Source organism: Rattus norvegicus, chromosome 1 (genome assembly GCF_021556685.1).
Source record: "Rattus norvegicus strain SHRSP/BbbUtx chromosome 1, alternate assembly SHRSP_T2T, whole genome shotgun sequence".
NCBI lineage: Eukaryota > Metazoa > Chordata > Mammalia > Rodentia > Muridae > Rattus > Rattus norvegicus.
Genome location: NC_141534.1, coordinates 180292501 through 180315113, shown reverse-complemented (window position 1 = coordinate 180315113; position 22613 = coordinate 180292501). Strand labels below are relative to the sequence as shown.

General features: G+C 48.4%; 1 protein-coding gene across 19 annotated transcripts in view; it reads right to left on the bottom strand.

The window, feature by feature from the left end:
• Bmal1 (basic helix-loop-helix ARNT like 1) overlaps positions 1 to 22613 on the bottom strand; it is a 98861-nt gene that overhangs the window by 51408 nt on the left and 24840 nt on the right. For 9 of the 19 annotated variants that reach the window (XM_087551740.1, XM_087551749.1, XM_087551757.1 and 6 more), the window contains exon 2: positions 21446 to 21518. The gene's annotated coding sequence lies outside the window, so the exon portion shown is untranslated. Of the gene's footprint in view, positions 1 to 12504; positions 12665 to 21445; positions 21545 to 22613 lie in introns of all 19 variants that reach the window. The other 10 variants (XM_087551742.1, XM_087551753.1, XM_087551768.1 and 7 more) reach the window with 2 other exon arrangements.

Genomic DNA, 22613 nt, shown 5'->3' with positions numbered 1-22613 from the left:
TCCTTCCCACAGAACCTGTGTCTGCTCACAGCACCTCCAAAACCACCCACTCATTCCCCATATGCCCTCCAGGGGGCATGCAGCCCACTCAGGGCTTCATACCACAGCCCTCTTTTTGTCAACTGACAGGAAAGGCCTAGAAATTCAGGTATTTACCCAAAGCCAGATGGAAAAGCCAGTAGCTGACAGGATTGGAGGAGAAGGAGGGAGAGGAGAGGAGGAGAAGGAAGAGGAAGAGCTGGTGGAGGAAGAAGGAAGTCACCAAGCAAATATTTACTCTCAGAACCAGAACCACAAGGCGCGGTGTCAGGCATTTTCCATTGTATGCAGTCAACATGGTAGCACTCTGTCCACCCCGTCCTTTCAGGCCTACTTGTCGACAGAGCCTGAGTGAGTGGATGAGCAAACATTTAACACCTGCCTCCCAAGTTAAGGAGGGTTGGTGGCCATAAAATTCCCCTGCCTGGACACAGCCAGGTTGCTCCGTGAGACAGAACACTGTGTTGGAGGTTTGTAGACACTGTTCTCTGCTGTCTGATGTCAGACACTAAATCTATGAGTAGGCACTTTAACAAAAGGGCCTGCTGTACATCCCACACAGCCCACATCTGTCACCTTGACCTAATCCCATCACCTCAGTAGTCTCGTGAGATGTGAGTCTGAGGACAACCCCATGGCTGCTGATAGCAGAGGCCCTTGCAGCCCTTTCTATCAAAACAAGCTCTAAAGAGGTTTCATGGAAAGGGCTCAACTCTGGCTCCTGTCAAAAGAAGTTAAGCAAGGCCATCCCAAGGCTAATTATGGACTTATTTTTAGCACGACAGACAGAAGGCTGTGGGTACTGGAGGACCAGAGCTCATAGCACAGGCTCAGAAGTCACTACCAGGGGCCCAACTCCACTCCGTCACTTAGTTATGTGGCTCTGGATAAGCTCTGATCCTGTCTGTGAACCTCCAGGTCCTCCCTAGTAAAATGAGGCTCCTAACAGTGTGTGCTCAAGTACAAGAACCTGAGGAAGACACTTAGAACATTGACTGCACAAGGCAAATGTTAATATCAGACTGACTGCAAGTCACCCAAAGAATGGCTAGAGGCCTGCACCTATAGACGTGTGTGCGTGTGTGTGTGTGTGTGTGTGTGTGTGTGTGTGCGCGCACACACACCCACATCTTTATATGTATATAATTTTTTTTCCAAAGGGATTGGAGAGATGCCTCAGCAGTCAAGAGTACATACTACTGTTTTGCAGAGGACCCAGGTTTGGTTCCCAATACTGACAATGGGTGACCCGCAGTTCCCTCTAACTCCAGCTCCTGAGGATCCAATACCCTCCTCTGTCCGCTGCTGGCATCTGCTCTCATATGCTCAGACCCACACAGAGATACACACATATGCACATGATTTAAAACAACTCATAAAGGAATGGTTGGGGAGAGACGTAAGAATAGAGAGGAGAAGGGCGTGAGCCTAAGCCATGTTTTCCTGCTTCTGAGGTGGAGCCTGGCCATGCCTACAGATTTTTGTTCTGTGTGGCTATAAGGGGCAAAAGTAGGTCACCAAGGGAACACTGGCAAAACAGATTGGAGGTGAGAAGAAAGAAGAAACCTCTACACGCCAGAGGTGTCCGGAAGAGGGAGTGTGGCTAGGTGCCTGAGCCAGAAGATGGCTTATATGCCACACAGGCAGGCCTGCCTTAGTCTTGCACCAGAGAAAGTGACCTAGGATGCCCTTTCCACTGAAGCACCTACTGTTTCAATAAACTGCACTGAGAGCCAAGGGCGTGGCTAGGGGAAGAAGGGTGGACTTTGGACTGGCAGTGCACACAGCCCTCGGGGCTTTTACTTTCTGCAATCACAGCATCAGCTGTGGTAATGGAGGCAGCACGGTGACCAGCTATGGTTCAAAGAACCAAACACATTTCTTAAGTAACCACTAGGGTGCTGGGGCTGCATCAGAGTGAGGACTGGGCTAGGACATTATTCTGTTGTCTTTCTACTTTGGGGGATTTAAAGTCAGCATCATTTTCTACGGCTGGACCGACGGTGGAGGGGGCTCAAGTACAAAGCAGCAGGCCAGCCCACTGCATATGCCGTGACGGGCCCTGGAAGCCATCACTTATGGCATCCCCTCCATAAAGGGTCCAGAGCTCTTCACCTTCTGCTTTTCACCACACAACCACACAACCACACAACCACACACACACAGCCTGGGTCTTCCCAGTTGGGTACCTTCTGGGCCCACATGCACAATGCAAGTTACCAAGACAGAGAAAAGACCAGGAGCGAGAGGCGGGAGGGGCGGGAAGAGAGTTCTCCTTCAACATCGGGTACCCAGGGAGCAGTACTGCCTTTGTAAACTATAGAACTAAAAATAAATTTAGAACTAGGAACTATTTGCCAACAAATGTTGTTTGTATTGAAACAATACAATTCAAGAAAAAAATATATTTCCTGAACTATAGCTCATGGGCCATTTTCCAAGTATTTCCTGTGTACTTGTTTCTGGTCATTCACATAGTCTCAGCTCTGAGAACTTGAGAGTGGCTGTGGGTGTCAGACATGGAGAGAGGAAAAAAAGGCATAGAAACGACCCTGTTTCTCTGTTTGCCCTCCGGCAACATCTGGTAAGAGAACCTCTGGCTAGGCTGGCTAAAATTCCACTGAGTGAGACTGTACTCAGTAAGCTAGGCTGCTGGATGTGCCACAGCTGGATCTGCCCAAGTCCTGGCATGGGCAGTTCAAGCCCTACCATGTCTCTGTCTTTGACTCCATTGACTGTAACCAAGTCCCACAGTTTTGGTTATGATTCCCCACATTCACCCAGAGCCATTCCTTGCTCGCCTCACTGTTCTTCTCCCAGCTGACTGCTACCAGCTTCACTTAGGCCTTTACCTCCTCCTGTGTGGCCCGCCTCCCTCCTCTAAACCACTGGCCTCCGGCATTGTCCACTGGTGTCTCCAACAGTCACCTCCTGTGGAAAGGTCCCTGGAAGGTCCCTGCCCCTTTCAGCTTCGGGACCCACTCTGCCCAGGGCAAGAAAGAGACACGGGTTCCACACACCAAGTCCAGTTCACTGGCACTGGTGACCAGAAAGAATTATCCTTTTCTCTGGGGTGGGGCTGGCAGGACTGGGGACATAGTCCTCATGCTACCCACAAGCTGTCTAACAAAAGGGCATTCCATCGGACCCAGGGTGCCCGGCCCTGGCCCAGGTCCTAGTTGTTCTCATCTACAACCCTGTGAAATTCCCTCAGGCACCTCTAAAGATGGGGTCCACCTCCACTGTGCCCACCGACATCTGCGCCATGTGTGTCTCCTCCACATGTTCAGCAAATGTGCAGCACCGGCTCCCATGAGGAAACTTTACAGCGTCCATAAAGCTTCTCTGCAGGAGGGGACGTCAAGGAGCAACTGAATTCACCTTCGTCAGAATTCCTACTCCTGTCATCCCTCGAACATGACTAATTGTGTACATTTTTAATTCACTCTACTCGCCCATCATGACTGTTCAACTACCTTAGTGTCTGTGTCTCCTAGGATTGTGACCCCCAGAGGTGCAAAACTCAAATCGGCTTAATCATCAGTCCTGAGTGTCACAAAGAAGGGCACTGTACCCTTTCTGCCATGCCTTACTTTAAGGTCCTAGGCAGCATCCCCTCTGGAACTGCATCCCACTTACAGTATGATTTGACTGAACCCGAGGGTCTCTGTGGATCCTCCCAGCTCTAACACATTACGAGACCACAGCCAAAACTGCACAAGCTTCCTGGCTTCCTGAGACTACGGGGTAACATTCACCCAGAAGGCAGCACAGCAGCAGTGGCTCCTCTGGGCAGCACAGATCTGCCGTTGCAGTGAGCCAAACTCCTGGAATGGGTAGTTAGAATATTGGGATCTGTGTGTGCACACAGCTAAGTATAAGGGACAATGAAGAATGATTTTATCTCCCTCTGAGGACGCAGAAGTACACCACTCTATATTTATCCCTTCTGTCTCCTGATTTAGACCAGAACTTTTTTCTGATCAGCCCTCACTTGCCAATACTTTCGTTCCTTGTCTAAATGAAGAACTGAAGTCATGTAAGTTCACAGGCTCAATGGACAGCTGATTTACAAAGCCCTTCGAGTGTGGCTACAGGCCGATGCTGGCAACCCCATAATTAGATTCTGCGTGTTTTGCAGTGTTTTTTTCCTGTTTTTTTTTTTTTTTTAATAACTCAGTCTTCCTTCTGGGATGAAGGGAAAGATAGAATTTGTTAAAAATAAATTGAGATTTAGTGGCTTTTCAGCCTTCTGCTGCTGGGTGCTCTAAATATCCTATAAATAAGAGAAGCCCTGCCCTATAGTGCACCGTAAACACCCACAGACACTCAGAGCCAAATTCTTCCAATTATGACCCTGTGTCTGTTGCCAAGCTGCTGCAAGGACCTACTTGAAAGGCAGCCATCTAGGCCATTTCCTGATTAAGCTGCCCTGTAGCAAGGAATCCAGGCCTGCTGCTCTGGCCTCACAGCCAGTCCCAAATAACAGTTCTGTGTTCCTGAATTAAGCCTTTTCCTTGTGATAGAATTACAATTCAAAGGTGATTGCAAAACTCACTAGGTACCCAACCATCTGTTGGCCCAGGCTGGGTGTCCGTTTAAGACCAAGGGCTGTCACACTGAAGACTTTTAAAATCAGGCAGTGGAAGTGCAGTCCCAGCGGCATTTCTAATTGTGTTCAACAAATCAAGGTCAAACAAAAGTAGGTCAGCTGTCAACATGACAGGTGAGTCAGATACTGCCAGCCTTGTTGCATAGCTGCTTCGTGAACAGCAGGGGGCACCACTGCCCAGTGCAGAGGCTCAAATGGTCCTTTCAACAAGTCCGCATCACACCCCAAGCAGAGCGGCATGGGGTATGGGGTACTGGGCTTACTGATCAGCGGTTCAAACAGCAGTGCTTCCTGGCATTCACCAGACGGCACAGCCCTTAAAGGACTGCCTGAGAAGCAGTCTGCGAGCACCATGTGTCACTGAGATTACTTCCAGCTCCTTAGAAACCAGGATGCTCCGAGCAGTTTGGAGCAAAATGAGCTCAGGCTAGAATAGAAGCAATCTGCCTCCCAACAGGAGGCTCCCTGCTCGCTGGGGGCTCACTTGGGCGTGGACTCAAAAGGGCATCATCTGAGGCCAGTGAGAAGCTCTGGGGCCCAGTTCCTACTGGAGAAGGGAAGGATCCTCCATGAATGGCAGCCCCTTAGTGAGCTGGCTGGCACCTCTCAAAAGAAAACTGTGGTGTGCATGTGGTCCAGCTCCCAAAACTGGTAGTGCGGACCAATGTAGTTACAGGGACAGGTTTTTTAAAGTGGGCATCCAGGAATGCTGGGAAGCAGGGCATCACGAAGCTTTGAGCCTCTTCAGAGGGGCCTCGAATCGACAGTGGTCCTTTCCACCGCTGTCACATTTTACAGGGTTCTACTATGTATTAACTGTTAACATGTACATACTAGTGTTTGCTCTTAGCGCCTGAGCATTAGGTCAGAGGCACTCTCTTTGCTTTGCTTGGTTCCTTTGGCAGAGCCACGGCAACATGGCCGGCCTTTAGTGAGTACTCTATATGTCACCCACAGAGAAATGAGCATGTGACCAGACCTCTGCAAGGGTCTGGGATGGGAGAGCCCCCATGCAAGGATATGACACTGGTCTTTGTGCACAATGGGATAAAGCAAGGCTCAGGGTGGGTGCCCGTCTGCTCAGGGGTGCATATTCGGTAAGCAATGGAGATGGGTTTCAAAGCCAGGCATGCAACATTCCAACCTTGCTTTTGCAGGGAGCACCCACTGCTTTTAGAAACCAGAAGCAGCAAAGAGTAACAACTTTTGAGGGGGAACCCACTCATCAGAAAGAACTTTTCCATCAACCAGCTAATTAATAGGCAGGCTCGGCTCCTGTAACCCAAATCCAAGTCCTGTTCCCATCTTTAGAGAGCACTGACAGCCACAGCCGGAGCAGGATGGAGAATTCTGGGCCTTCTCTCAGTGGCAGTGACAGTCATCATAGCTGTCGCTGTTAGCAACAGCAGGCTACTCCACGGTTCTCTGGAACACTTCCAAAGAAAGGGCCTGCAAGCAAGTCTGTGCCTGGCAATGGTAAGGTCCTTGGGATTTGCCTTTTCCCAAACCAAGAACCAAACACTTGAATAAGTAAGAGGGAAAGAGGGGAGCACAGTTTTTAAAACTGAACTCTCCCAAGTCTTTAAGTTGACAAGTGGTGTCGACCCGAATTGAGAACATCAGTCTCTGCTGAAGCTAAGTTTATCCCCATTATAATCTATACACCACAACAACACTCCGATCCATCTGATATTTTGGGCCGAGCACCCCCACGCACACCAGGCTGTCTGCTAGCTGCAGGCTCTGCCTCGAATTCATGTGCAAATCAGCAGGTGCATCTCATCAAAATGGCCAGGCTAGCTCTAGTGTGTGAATCCATTTCCCAATTATGAGAAATAAATGCAAGTAGCAAATGTCATCAGACAGGTATTTCCAAACGCTACCAGGATGTCCTACGGCCCTAAGACACAAGCATCCTTCAGAAGCACTAAGCCCTCCACAGTTGCCAAGGAGCAAAGACATCGAGATAGAAGAGTACACAGCCTGACCCTGGGTATGGAGGTGCAACTGGAAGTGGTGGACTTGAGGGTAGTCCCTGAGGGAAGAGCCAGGCTTGTGGCTGGTTTTCTTATTTGGGGGACATGGGTTTACAAACACCATCAGATTCACAAGGTAATCCTACACACACACACACACACACACACACACACACACACACACCCTGCAAGGATAAGGAGCACCAACCTTTCTGCTGTCACTTCTGTGACACTTAAGACCACCTGCCAACATAACTGACCACCCAGGAAGAGCCCAGTTTCTCACAGCACAAGCAATGACAATGACTAGTATGGGAAATTGTACAAGCTCCTACATCAACAATCCAACCATGGTTTAGTCAGTGGCTATACACAATGGAGATGCTACCCCAACTGACCTTGAACCCACTCCTATAATAAGGACAAATGTCACACCCAGAAAAAGATGCCAACGTGGGGACCAGAAGGTCCCAGACAAACTTAGGAGCAACAGTTTGGGACAGGAAAAAAAGAAGCCAGGGTGCTACCTGCATCCTAGCTGTGTAGCCCCAGGATATTAATGGTGATGACAGTAATTGTATCTGCAATATGCTATTAGTGACCGACAGCACAATATTTACCTCACAGTAAGCAGTAAGTGTATATTATTTTTTTCTTTCCTTTTGTTTTGTTTTTGGTGGAGGGAGTGAGGCCGTATCTAGGCTGACCTCAAACTAATTACAGCCAAGGATAACCCTAAGCTCCTGCTCTTCCTGCCTGCATCTACCAAGCTCTGGGATCACTAGGCATGCAACCACTACACCAGGGTCATGCTGTTTCCTTTCATTTTCACAGTAAGTCTATGCACCCTCTCTCTATGCTACATCTGTTTTCCAGATCTAGAAGGAGAATATCAGAGAGGCTTGGGTTGCATCCCCAAGGGCTACAGTGAGTTGAGGTTCAATCACAATCCGTCTAATTCCATGCTCTTAAGGATAGCAGGGCTAGCATGATCTGCTTCACAGCACAGTTAGCACTCTGGAAGCACTCAGATGTAGCTGCTTATGTTATTTCTATGCCACGGGGACCAGAAGGGATGTCATAGGCAAGAGGTGGCCTCTATAGACAGTAGCATTTCAGCTCATGGGGCTCAGCATTACAACTGGAGACTTTGGAGTAAGGCCTAAGACATTAGGATGCAGCCAGACTTAAAAGGTGCAGGCCTGTCAGTCCACCTATTCAAGAGGCTAAGACCAGAATACTCTGAGTTCAAGACCAGAATACTCCGAGTTCAAGACCAGCACCACTATTAAATGAACTAAACTAAGGGTCAGAATGCTTTCTCAGAGATAAGAGACTTTCATCAGGACTGGAGAGGACTGAGTTCTTAGAAGAAAATAGCTCTCATTTGTAGAGGTGCTTCCCAGAGTGCCCCCTGGAGTGCTCTGCACAGTGCTACCCAGTGCCCTGCACAGTGCCAATAGCCTTACATAAAATACATCCACAGCTCAAATTTTCATGGTGAGAAGAACAGCAGGGAGAGTTAGTTATCTGCCTCTCTCCATACCAGCTCATCCCACCACACTACAAATACAAATCACAGATCCTCAGAGGTCTCTGAGTCCTGTCATCTGTACCCTCAGCACAGACTCAGCATCGATTTCCTGAACCAATTCTACCAGCCTTTGAAGACTTGCTGCCACCTCCCTCCCCCGGTTCAGCCCCCACACTGCCACCAGCTGGCTTTCTAAAATAAAAGTGTTGACCAACATCATTCACCTCCTGAAAAATGACTGCTGGAACTACAAGGACAGAACGGACACCATGCCTGTATCGGACACCATGCCTGTCTATGCTAATTCAGACACAGGCTCCCCACAGCTCATCTTTAGAGTCCCAGAGGAGTGGGACTAATAAACAAGGACCTCCTTGTAGATTTTTTTAAAGAATTATTTATTTTATGTATAAGAATATACTATAGCTATCTTCAGACACGCGAGTAGAGGACATCAGATTCCATTACAGATGGTTGTGAGCCACCATCTTAACCTCTGAGCCATCTCTAAGCCCCGTGGATTTCTATTCTAGAGAAATATAACACATGGCACACAAGAAAACAAAGTAGTGATGACAGGTAATGGAAATTAACAGAGTATATAAGGACAGAACAATGGGTGGGAAGACTAAGGAAAGGGAATGGTTTTTAAAGTATTTTAAAGACAGGTGAGAAATTGCTTGAATGGAGACCAGACCCAAAAAGTCTGAGTGTTGTATAACAGTTTCCTCTGAGATTGAAACATTGTATCCTACAGGGAAGCTCCTTAAGCGGGAAGGTAACAACTCAAAATAAAGACAGGAAGTCCCTGAAACCAACCAGATTCATCAGGTACCTCCCACCAGAGTAAACAATGAAAGCTGAGAGTTCCTCTCAGAAGAGGCAAAGCCAGCTGCAAAGAAAACTCAAAATAAGCAAAGCTGCAAAGAAGACTGAGACACGCTGCCTGGAAGAAGATCATGCCAGCCAAGCTGCCTGGAAGAAGTTTGGACCAACTGAAAGACCTGGAAAGGATGCTCTCCAACTTGTTGAGTTGTCAGCAGGCTGTGCATTGTGTTCTAGGTTCCCAGCTTTGTGAGCTGTCACCTGTGTTGGGGTAGACTTTGGTAATGTAGTTGTCTTTGAGTAATTTCTGCTCCTGTAAGTAAACCCAATAAAACTCATTGGTTCACCAAGCTGGACTTTAACGGTATCCGTACTTTGGTCTGTTCTGGATTCTCAGGAAGAGTTTTGCCACACAATATTGAGCCAAACACAAATGTGGGAGAATAGCAAGTGAGACTGAGATGAGTTGAGTGCAAAGCTGGAGGCAAGAAACAGGACCAGAGAGGAAGATACAGAGCCTATGGGAAAGTCAGCTAAGCAGTGAGCGCCAAGGGTTGAGACGAAGGGATGGCAGGCAAGGGCAGGATGTTTAGTCTCTATCCCAAGCATGCCAGAGGCCACTCAAGACTCTGGAATAGCAAAAGGGCTTGGAGGCCTTGCTTGCCCATGCCTATCTGAGGAACACTGAAAGCAGCAGGGCCAGTGCAGCCAGTGTGACTGCCTAAGACAAAGAAGGGCTGGATGAGGGCAGAAAGGGCTGGTACCTTTCAGGCGTACTCGAAGGAAAATCTCAGAATTACTGTCAGGCACAGCGAAGAAGGGGAGAAGATACAGAATCAATGCTGGCATCTACATTTGGGGAGGACTGTGGAAGAGCACGAATGTCTGGGGATCGGTCTTACCCTCTAAAAGAACAAATTGAGACGTCTGCTTAGCTATACTGGACTGGGACGGCCAGAACAACACGGCTCAGTGTAAGTGTGTGAGATGAGGGCCCAGGAGCAAGGTCCAGGCTGGCACCAAGACTTGGGCTGGGTGTGTCTTCCTGTGGACTATGTGTTTACCATGACACAGCGACTTGGAAGCCCCACTGCTGACCACAGCCCCAGACATGTAGCCTGTGTCTCACCATCAGGCAGGCCCCTATCTCTGCCCTGAGACCCTTCCGCTTGGGATATAGCTGGCACACTGGCACTCATCCTTTTTAGATTTGTTCTAAAGTCATCTGAGAGTTACGGCCACCCTGCAGCCGTCCTCGAGCCCCTGCAGAACCATGGTAGCAAGCCTCTCTCCTTCTGGGTTCAATCATCTAACCTGAGCACTAAGCACAGAGGACATTTGGATGAATGGAGTGCTCACTGCAGAGAGGCGTAGAAGAACCCACAGGCAGCAGTGACTTGCAGCCCTGCTGCTGTCTGCCCTGAAAAAGGCTGCAAAATGAGGCAGTGACTGACGCACTAATAATGCTCAGTGGGATGGAATGCTTGCTCCCCTTGGGGACTTTCTAGCAACAAAGAGCTTCAAGAAATCCAAACACTGAGCATCTCAGGGGTGGCAAAGTGTAACGAACATGATGCCTGGCGAAGGTGTTTAAGTTCCAACTGCAGAAGCCCAACGTGCTGGCTGGGTTTATGTCAACTTGACACAGGCTAGAGTTATCAGCAAGGAAGCAACCTCAATTGAGAATACGCCTCCGTAAGGTCAGGCTGTAGGCAAGTCTGTAGCACATTTTCTTAACTAGTGATGGATGGTGGGTGGGGCCATACCTAAGCTGGTGGTCCTAGGAACTGTAAGAAAGCACGCTGAGTAAGCTAGGAGGGACAAGCTAGTAAGTAGCACCCCTCCATGGCCTCTGCATCAGCTCCTGCCTCCAGGTTCCTGCCCTGTTTGATTTCTTGTCCTGACTTCCTTTACTGATGGACTAGGATGTGGAGTATAAGGCAAAAATCCCTGCTCTTGGTCATGGTGTTTCGTCACAATGATAATGCTATCTGGGATACCCAGTATGGGCTCCCATACTCACTGGGGGCCACCATGACAAGAGTTGCACCTGTTGCCCACAGCTACCTTAGAAAAACGTGAGTGGGAGAGGAAATCGTGTCATCATGTGTGACTGTGAAGCAGAACAATCGCTTTTAGATGATTCTGGACCCATGATAAGGCAGAACACAGTGTACCAAGTCAGTGCACCAAGAGTCCAGGTTGAACCATTTAATTCTGGGAATGATGTTGGGAAGCAGGCCTTGGACCTATCTGCGTGTGGGGACAGGAAAAGCCATTGGTTTGCTGGGAAGTACAGGATTTGTGACCAGGAAGAGGGCACCAGCACCTACATACCTTCCCACCAGGGCCTCATCTATGGCCTCATCTATGGAGGGTTTAGAGGCTAAGCCAGTGTGGGTCGAGGAGGAGTGATGACTCCTGTGCAGCTCCTGGTGGAAGGGAGGTGGGGTTGACCCTCCAGTGCCAGGATAGGCCCCTGTGTGCTCTCCCATACTCACTGGGGGCCACCAGTGTCAAGAGTTCATACCTGTTGCCTACAGCTACCTTAGAAAAACATGAGTGGGAGAGGAAAGTGTGTCATCATGTGTGACTGTGAAGCAGAACAAATGCTTTCAGATGATTCTGGGCCCATGATAAGAAGAGGGCAGAACGGCAGCCTGCACTGAGCAGGCTGAAGGAGCAGCAACCCAAATCCAACCTCAGGCATAGATGCTGTGGTGTGGAGGTCGGGGTGGGGGCAGCACCAGGGCAAAGAACCCTGGTTCTGGACTGCAGCCCCCGTACATGCCCAGTACACTAACCTTTCTAAGCCTCTGTTTTCTTACCCACAGAGAACAAGGCACAGCCTGTTTCCTAAAGTTGCCTGGTGTTCTGGGGACTGAAGGACAGGTGCATGTGGCTGGCATACAGAAAATGTGGGAGATGGGGGCGGGTGGGGTGGTGGCAGTTTCTTCATTGCTAAGACACAATAAGCAGAGAAGAGGGTGGAAAGGGACAGCCATGGGAAAGCGCAGGAGATAATAACCCAAGGATAATAAATACAACCTTTGAGGGCTTACCACAGCATAAAGAAACTACTCGGGAAAGAGGTGGGGATGGGGGGGACCTGGGGCTCAAGGCTAGCCTTGGCTCCATACATAGCAAGTCTGAGGCTAGCTAGATGACATGGGAATTTGTTGAAAATGGTGGGGTGGGGCATGAAGTGGGGAGAGGAAAGAGAGAAGAAAATTTCTTTAAGAAATTCTGAGTCTCTGTTTTGTGTTTTGTGTTTTTTGTTTTGTTTTGTTTTTTTTTTAGAATGGGATTGAAAAGAAAAAAACACAATGAGAGAAAACAGGAAGAGAAAAGAGATGCACAAACTTTGAATATATCAACATATTGGCAGAGATCAGAGGAAGTTAACATGTCTACCCAAAACACCCATGCTGTTTTAATGAACAGCATCTTCTCTGTCCAACTCCTATTCAATCAGCAATACCCTATTTGCATGAAAACCTTTTCCCACACACACTAACCTCCACCTAGACAGTCATTTTCTTGTTCCTGTTGTCCTAGGCAGGGTGTAGCTGTGTAGGCCTGACTGGCCTGGAACTTGCTACATATGCCAGTCTGACTTCAACCTTGTAGTAATTCCTTCTGCCTCTCTTCCCAAAATCTTGGTTTATAGCACCATTCCTGATAGGAGGAAAGCAGGGAAGACAGATTATTCCTAACATGAGAAGATGACAGCAGCTATGAATGTCAGGTTCTGACCTATGACATTTCCCCTCCATTTGCAGTACCTATCCTTTTTTATAACCCCCAAACTGAAGTCAATACATTTGTCTAGCAGCAAGTGAAATGATGAACAAAGGCGTGGCCGTCTGAGAGCAGGACTTCTCAGGCTCACGCACTGCTGGGATTCACTCTCAGCAAATCCAGAACTTACTGAAGGGTATTAAACGTTCATCATTAAGGAAAAGATCATCCAATAATATCAGCAGCCATGAACATGCTTCTCTATGCCAGGTGCTGTCCAGGCACTTGGCACCCAGACTGGCCAATGTGGGTCACACAGCCACTGGGCACGAGGCCAGCAAGGGCCTGTCTGACAAAGCCGCCTCAGACAGAAGAATGGAGAGCTTAGAGTCAACATTGTAAAACAGTGTTCAGTCATTTTGTCAATGGCAGACAACATACATTTGCACTGACAGTGATACAGAGGTGTAACCAGCGATTCTCAGTGTGTTCCTGTCACCTCACCCATCTGTCACAGCCTTCGCTGTGCTCTGAGGCTTTATAAGTCTCCACCAGGTGTCCCACGGCTGCTGCTAACAAGGGTACTTCTGGAAACAATGCTTATGATAGCAGACACTAGATAGTTGGTGTTTTCTACATGTGAGGATCACACAAAGGGAACATCTCTTGTTACAGTGCCACCTACAAAGTCAGCACAGCCCGAGGGTTTGTCTGAGGTCAGGGCACGGCTGACATTCCAAAGCAGGCCAGTCTCCAGAGCCTATGGCCAGGGTGACAAGTGCCCTTTGAAGGAGGCTTGGAGGCTATCTGCACTTTCAGACATCTCAGTCTGCAGCCAATAACAGTGCCTGATCCCCACTATCTATCACCCACACTCCCTGCTGCCACTGCCCCCTTTCCCTACCTGGTCAGAAGCCATCTCTGTTTTTGTTTTTCTCACTAAATAGCATTGTGACTCATTTGGACTTGAGCCACACTGGCCTCAGAAAGCCCTAACAGCCGGGTAAGGTGCCCTGGGGAACCTATCCAGCTTCCTCTGTGGCCCAGCCCCTGACCAGCTGCTTGGAGTCCACAGCAAAATTTCATGTCACTGCACTCTGGGAGGAGGGTTCTGATGACCACATAAGCCAGTGGACAGAGAGTGCCAAAGCAGGGAGGAGGGAGGCTTCAGACTGGGCAAGGAGAAAGTATTTCTTTAGCCAAGAGCAATGATACATTATTCAAAGTGGCACATTAGTCTCCTGAGAAGAGGAGGTGTAGCTGAGTGGTAAGTTATGCAAGCGAAGCGCGCGCGTGCGCACGCGTACACACACACACACACACACACACACACACACACACACACACCAGCAGCAGCAGCAGCAGCAGCAGCAGCAGCATGCACATCTGCACCATGAAGTGGCTGCTCTTAAGGAAGTAACTTCTGTTTCTCTCTTGCCCTTTCTGCAGAACCCTGAGACCTCGGACACTAACTCCAGGGCTCCTCTGGGTCCTGATGAGCTCCAGAAGGACAAAGATGGCAGACACACAGGTCATTATGACCCGAGTGGTCAGTCATCCTTGGGAGTACATGCAGGTCCACATACCAGCCTCTGTCCTAGGAGGCCCAATGACTCCTTTCATTACGGAGGGTTAAAGAACAAGAGAACTGGGAGGATCCAGGTAGACGAAGATCACACAAAGGGGCAGACTCCACCAGGCCTCAATGCTTCCTTGGCAGATGACTCCATTGCAGATCCCAGGAAGTAAGACTTGGGCTAATCCCATAGCATAGCAAAAGAAGTTCACAGAGCAGAGGGTCTCTAGGCTCTTTCACAGTCCGTACTCAGACAAGGGGAAGGGAGACTCCAAGGATGAGTAACTGGTTCCTTAGGCTGTCAGTCAGCACAGGGTGGGACACCTGCTTGTAAGTTTTAGTGACTGTTGCCGTCCTGGGGCTCACAGGCGTTGCCCAACATTAGAACAAACCACCATTTGCCATAACGACACAAATAAATGAGATGATATCTGGGATGAATGCTGGCCAGGAAGAGGAGAAGAATGAGTTGCTGGCACACATGACTCAGGACATAGAAGAATGGGCACAAGCACACACTGGCAGCATGGAACATGGGACTAGCCTCCTGTACTGGCTGGTTTTGTGTGTCAACTTGACATGGAGTTATCACAGAGAAAGGAGCCTCCCTTGAGGAAATGCTTCCATGAGATCCAGCTGTAAGGCATTTTCTCAACTAGTGATCAAGGAGGGTGAACCCAGACCATTGTGAGTGGTGCCATCCCTGGGCTGGTGGTCTTGGGTTCTATAAGAAAGCAAGCCAGGGGAAGCAAGCCAGTAAGAAACATTCCTCCATGACCTCTGCATCAGCTCCTGCTTCCTGACCTGCTTGAGTTCCAGTCCTGAGTTGCTTTGGTGATGAACAGCAGTGTGGAAGTGTAAGCTGAATTAGCCCTTTCCTCCCCAACTTGCTTCTTGGTCATGATGTTTTATGCAGGAAGAGAAACCCTGACTGAGACACCTCCTCACTGCCAGAGTCAGTAGGGGGAGGTAGGGCCTCGGTGTCCTACACAGGGTCTTCTGGGTAGTCATAATAGTACCTTGGTTAACAGGTCTTAGCCCCTACAAACAGTAGCTTCCCACCAAGCACTTTGGCAGTGCTGGACACACACAGAGCTGTCAGTCTGGGTAGACAATGACATGTAAAAATCATTGGTGAGACCTAGCCTCTGAGCTGAGGAGGTGCTCAGAGCTGGAGCGCTTGCCTAGCTTGTGACCTTAGGCTCCATCCCTATTACCAAAACTGGATTCTATTTCCCCCCACGGAGGACTTAGCTTTCTTATCAAGGAAGGCTTTCTACTGTATCCGATGACATGCAAGGACCTCACAGGCGTGGGATGGGCTTCCATGCAGAGTGGGCAGCCGTGGAAAGTCCCTGCACAGGGAGGCAGTCTGATAGGAAGGAAGGCAGCTGAGAGCCCTGCCCTGGTCAGCAAGAACACCTCTTCTGGGAAGCCTTCCTGGCTTGCTGAGAGTTCACAGATGAGAGCTGCGTTCTTGGCACAGGATCTTAGTTCTACACAGGAGAAGGAGGAGGAGAAGGAGGAGAAGGAGGCAAGCATGGAGCCCCCACAAAAACATACACACTGACTTGCTATAAACCCAGTAACTGTGTTAGCTCCTGGATGGAATGCAGATGCTTGCCTGGGACACCTGGTCAGAACCTTGCGTGTTCATGTCACTTCTCAGTACACACTAGGGGCATCATGAGACACCAGATGTAGTAATGTCTACCTCCACAGATGACTAGGGATCCACACCCACCAGCCAGACCAGGGGAAAGGCTACAAGGCGGGAGTTGGCAAGAATCAGTACTGGGCTCATTTAGGATATTTGAGATTCATCCAGGACCATGCTGGGTGGACTTCATTCCTAAGAACTCCTTGATGGATTATTTTTCATTTTGAATTGCAAGCATTATTCCATCAACAACAGAAAAATTTGATTGGAAGTTAGAGGCAAAGAACATAGGGAATAAATGCTCCCGAAGTCCTGAGATGTCCGGAAATTACAACGGTCACAAACTCCAGCCTGGAACAGTCTGTCCAGCACCCGAAGCTAAGGAGTCCGGCCCAATCAAATCCAACCACCAATGAACTTCCAACTCCGGGTACACCTGATCACATTACAAATCTGTTGTTTAGCTGTGCAAACAGACTCTGCTATCCACACTCTTTCAACAAACACTTCCTGAGCCAGGTGCACTGTGCAGGCTGAGAACGAAGAGGGAGGGGTGTGTGTAAAGAATGAAGGGGAATGTGTGTGTCCATGTATGTCCGTGTTTGTGTGTGTGTGTGTGTGGAGGGGGTGTTTTCTCCACCCGTAAGCTCAGTTTACTGAGCATTATAGATAAGTAAATCAACAGCTCTCCTGTAAGTACCTTATGCACCAGAGAGCCATGCAATGTATTATGGGAAGAAGGAGGAAGGTCAGCTCCAGGTTCAGGGAGGAAATGAGGGGGTATCTAGTTGAACAGGAGAAATTGGAACTGAGTCCCTAGGTGAGGAGTGGTGGACAGCTTATTTCCAAGAGAACCCAGAGCTTGAAAAGGTACTTTGTAGAGGCCATTGGGGACTGGGCTGCGGTTGGAATCTGTGATAATGTATTAAGTGGCTAAATACCAGGTAATGGGAAGACTACAGGCTCCGAAAGGGCTGTAAAGCCCTTTACTCTGAAACTATTGGGGATCTCATGAAGAGGTTTAAGTAGATGAAAGCCATGAGATGTGTGAGTTAGAAACACAGCATTAACAGGAGTATGAGTAGAATGAGGGAGGAGAAAGACGGATAGGAGAACCAATTAATAGGATCTGGAGGGGAGGGAGTAGATCTCTCCCAGAAATGATGAGTCCTAAACAATGAGGGAAGAGAAGAAAAATAATTGACAAGGGTCAGTGAGGTGGCTCAGCAGGTAAAGGTGACTGCCACACAGACCTGACGATCTGAGTTGAATCCTTAACCCCATGGTGGAAGCATCAAGTCATCCTCAAACCTCCACACATGTATGCACTCTTACACACGCACACACACACACACGCGCGCACACACACACGCACACACTCACACACACGCACACACTCACACACACGCACACACTCACACACACACTCATACACACATGCACACACACACTCATACACACACACGCACACACACACGCACACACTCACGCACACACGCACACACACACGCACACACACACTCATACACACACGCACACACACACGCACACACACGCACACACTCACACACACACACGCACACACTCACACACACACGCGCACACACACACGCACACACACACGCACACACACACGCACACACACACTCATACACACACTCTCACACACACACGCACACACACACACACTCACACACTCACACACGGGGGTGGGTTTAGGGGGAGAGAAAGGAGAGGCTACATAAAATAAGGAGTTTGTAAATTATAAGAACATGGGAGACACTGATATGACAGATGAAAGGAGACAACAAGGATGAGTCGAGAAGAGTGAGGCAGGCCAGGGCACTTGGGAGAGGACACTGTTGGGAGTCTTGGTAAAGACTGGCTGTGAGGCCTCTGGAACAAAGGAGAACAGAGGAGCTCATCCGGGAGAACAGCAGGGAGATGAAGAGTGGCTCAAGCAGAACCTGACACTAAAGATGGGAACGAGTGGACACAAGCAAGCTAAAAAGGGTGAAGGAGAGCCCTGGGAGAGTAAGTCTGTGGGAAGAGCCAGAGCCAGAGCCGGAGCACAGCCAGAGAGACCTCAGGAGGGCACCCTTGACTGAGGGAGCCGGGGCAATGCAGTCCTAAGGAAAAGACCAAGAGGAAGTGTGGAGAGCTCAGCTGACAGACCCACACCCCTTCCAAGAGTGTCCATATGCTTTCCTACAGGCTTCCTGACCACCCTACCTGAGCCATCGGCCCCTCATTCTCTACTCTACCATGACCATTTCTGTGTTCTAGACATGCTGTTGTCTGCCTTGTGATGACACAGACGACACCCTACCCCCAATCCTGTGTCACCACTGTAACTGCAGTACTGGGAGCAGGGTCTGTCACAAGAGGCTGATCACTCTATCTCTGATGGTTTGAATGAAAATGGCCCCCATAAGCTCATATATTTAAAAACTTGGTCCCCAGTTGCCCAGTTGGTGGAACTGTCTGGGAAGGATTAGGAGGTGTGGCTTTGGGGGAGGAGGTATGTGTGTCACTCAGGGTGGGCTTTGAGGTTTCCCAGTTAGCTCTCTCAGCCTGGTGGTTGTGTCTCAAGACATAAGTTCTCAGCTACTGCTCCAATGCATTACCTGCTACCACGTTCCCTGCCGTGATGGTTGGGGACTCTAACCCTCTGAAACATAAGCCCCAAGTTGAACACTTCCCTTTACAAGTCGTTTGGTCATGGTGTGTTTTCATAGCAACAGAAAACGAACAAAGTCAGTACCCAATATCACCTGACCCCCTGGAAGCAGCAAATACTCAGGGAACATGTAACAGACTCCGTACCTGACTGTGCTAAATGCTGGGGACATGGTGAGAAAACAAAACTTTGTAGCTTGATGCTAGAAATAAGTGAAGACTAACACCAAGCATTGGCAGCAATAATAATAATAATAATAATAATAATAATAATAATAATAATAATAATAATAATAAAAAATATCTCACAGCATGATCACGAGGCAGGACTTATTCTATCCCCATGCCTTTTGTGGGAGTCCCTCTCCAAACCCAGAGCCACCACTTTCTCTAACTGAAGAATCATCTTTCTGGGAAGCTATTAACGCTTGAGGTTTGATTGTCATTTCTTCCAATTTTCTCACCCTTTTCACAGGTTCCTGGGAAGTGGGAACACCTGCTCTCTGCTCTCAATTGTTAGAATCTGACTCCGTCTATTTCTATGTAAGTGGGAGAAGAAATCCCAGACTTAGATAAGAGGAAGCAAACAGCACAAGGGTCATGCAGAACCCAGTTCCAGTCCCGTTACTCTGCATGGTGTATTAAACATCTTAGTGGCTGGGTTTCCTCACAGCTGACCGGAATACTAACTCTCCCAGCAGAGGTCATGTAGAATTAAAATGGGATGATGTACTTGGAGGACTCAGCCCTCTGCTACCTTCATACAAACCAAGCCAAAAGGTGAAAAAGTCCTTACATTTCCAACCACGGAGCCTATGTCAAGATGCACAGAATAGAAACTGGTCAGCGACCTCAGGAATGATCTCAAATCCCACACACTTGTCCAGACTCCCCCACAACAAGTCTGACTTCAATTTTGGCTATTCTACTTTTCTCCTTCGTTTCATGCAAATACAACCATTTCCCCCTGGCAGATCACATCTCATCTCACGGCAAGACTCTAAACCCAAGCCAGATTCCACGGTGCAAGTTGTGGCAGAGTTGGGAACACCACGCCTCAAAGCTAGCCTAAGAACACAGTCGGAAGCCCAGTGTGCATACCAGTGCCAACATACTCAGCTCCAAGAAGGCAAGGAAGACTGGTCACAACATGCCTGGCCTGCCCCAAAGCTACAGGATAGGCTCCTCTGGCCCTTCTTCTGTTTCAGCTATAAGGAAACACTTTTCCTTGGCCTCTGGGTGTCTCTCACCTTCTTCTTCCCACCCCAAGCTATGCATGTTTTTCTAAAACTCAGTCCTCTACTTCCTTGAAACCCTGGTGGAGCTGAAGAGATGGCTCAGATGTTAAAGGCTAAGGCTTACAACCCAGACTCAAATGTCCATTCTACATCTCTAGTCACAACTGTCTTGGCTCAGGTCCTGTATCATGAACTGTAAACTGGACATTTCCTATGGATGAGCCAATGTCATTTAACTCATCTGAAAACTCATCAGTGTCAGAAGAGTAGATGGAGTTCAGTGGTTGAGGATTTGTCAAACATCCATGAAGGTCTGAGTTCTGTCCTCAGCATGGTAATCGATCAATTGGTACCAACATTAACTATCTCTTCCCAATTCCAGTGCCTACCCTCCTGAAGATGATACTGCCATGAAACACCAAATGTCAACTTTCATCTTTGACTCCTGAAGTCTGCACATCAGATGGGCTCTTCCCTTGCAACCTCCCATTGACTGTGTATCTGCCACTGGCCACATGACAGCACCATGCATTACCCCTATAACCTCCTGCCTAGCCATCAGATAAGTGTTCCTAAAATGTCGCTTTAGTCAATTCTCCACTCAACATAACTTAAACAGATTCCTATTGTCTTGAAAACAGCTGGCACTGGGGGTCTAGAAAAGGAGTTGATAAACCACAGACCACTGGTCAAATCCAGCCTACCCTCATTTTCTAGACAAGGTTTACTAGAGCATAGCCATCTCCCCTTTGTTGACATAGCAGCTTGGCTGCTTTCAGGCCACCCAGGTAGAGCTGAGTAACTCTGAAAGACCACACCATTCTATAAGCAAAAGTATCTAGCCTCTCATCCTTCACTAAACAAGTGTGCTGGCCTGGGCTGTAATAGTCAGAAGGCAAGAGATCCCACCAAAGATCTATGCTGCTTCAGACAAAGCTCCTGTTCCTGTTGGTCTGCAGATAGGCCCACTTTCTTTACACCATATATCCATGCTTCCATATCCAGAAAATCTCATATGATCCCTAGACTCTCTCCCAGCTAACTTTTCTTCTTAGAGAATGACAAAGCACCACTTGTCTGTGAGGGCCATTCCTGAAGCCCAGGGGTTCACCTCCTCTGACTTCGTCTACACCAGTGGTTCTCAATCGTCCTAGTGCTGTGACCCTATAATATAGTTCTTCATGTTATGGTGACCTCCACAACCATAAAATTATTCTTGTTGCTACTGTTATGAATCATAATAAAAAAATATCTGCCTGGGTTCGGTCCCCAGCTCCGAAAAAAAGAACAAAAAAAAAAATATCTGATATGTAGGATATCTGATGTGCAACCCCTGTGAAAAGGCCATTCAACCTCTCAAAGGGGTCGCAACACACATGTTGAGAACAACTGATCTACACCACTCATACAAACCTAGAGAGAGATTTCTTTCCTCCAGGACTCAGACTTCATAACATCCACTGAGCACCGGCAATAATAACAACCTTGCTCATCATCCCAAACACAACCTCAACTGCGTCATTTGGTTAAAAAAGAAAAAAAAAAAAGGCATCAAACAAACTTACCAGTGAAGGCCTTGGGGTCCACATTTGAAACCTTAAGCTTGCTTCCAAAAGCATTCACTCTGGCCAACACCACCTGAAAGCAAGAAAATAACGTTAGCTCTAGAAGAGAATGTTACCTGTCCTCTTCCAACTGGTGCTGTGCAGTAAGTTTTGACTAACCATTCTCCTAGGATGTCAGCCCTGCTTCTGTCTAGACAATCCCAGTGGACTCTGCAAACTGGCCTAGGGGCCTTCCTGACATCCCGGTGCCCACCCTCTCAGCTTCCATGAAACACTGTGGCATGTCTGTGGTGACACACGACACACTGATATGACAGGATTTCTTCCTTATTTGGGAGTGGAAGGGTTCTAGACTACTGGTTTCACCCTACCCCTTGAATCCACTGTCTAGAATACCACATGCATTTAGACAGTCCTCAGTAAATATGCTAAAGGGATGGGAAGAAGTCACCCATTCAGTTCATTACCGCATGTGTGGGTTCTAAAAGAGCCCAGTTTTCACCAAAGGAATGCATGCCCCAGTCCCATTGCTTTGAATAGCGAATAGTTTGCCAGAAGGATTAATGAAATTAATCTAAAGGCACACCTTGGCAATGACACACCCCTGGGCAGAAACCTTCGGAGGCTCCCAGAATCAAAGCCAGGATGTCAGGCCTGTACCAACTGGCCCAGCCTCACACGGCAGCCTCGGCTCACCTGGATTCCCCAAATGGACCCTACTTGTCCAGAGAGATAAGACAGACAGTGAATTCCCAGACATGGAGAACCCACCAGCATCCCCTCTGGTTGGATGACTTCTTCCACTACCCTGACCACCTACTGATGCTACTCATTACAGCTCGTCACCTCATGCCACGTTCACGATGCCCTCGTAAAGCTGTGGCGAAACACATATAAAATGAAGTTCATAACCTCAGCCATTTGGCAATACAGAGCTCGGCAGTGCTCTCTATGTTCATTTACAGCCACTGCCACTATCCACCTCCAGCGCGCTCTGCATCTGTAGAATGGAAACTATAACTCAGTCCCTGGGGCCAGTAAGTCTTAGTAAAACATGTATGCATGCGTGAATGAGTGAGTGAATGAATGAATGAATGAATGAGTGAATGAATGAATGAATGGAGTGAATGAAGAATGAATACACTGCTGAACTCTACCATGGTACTAT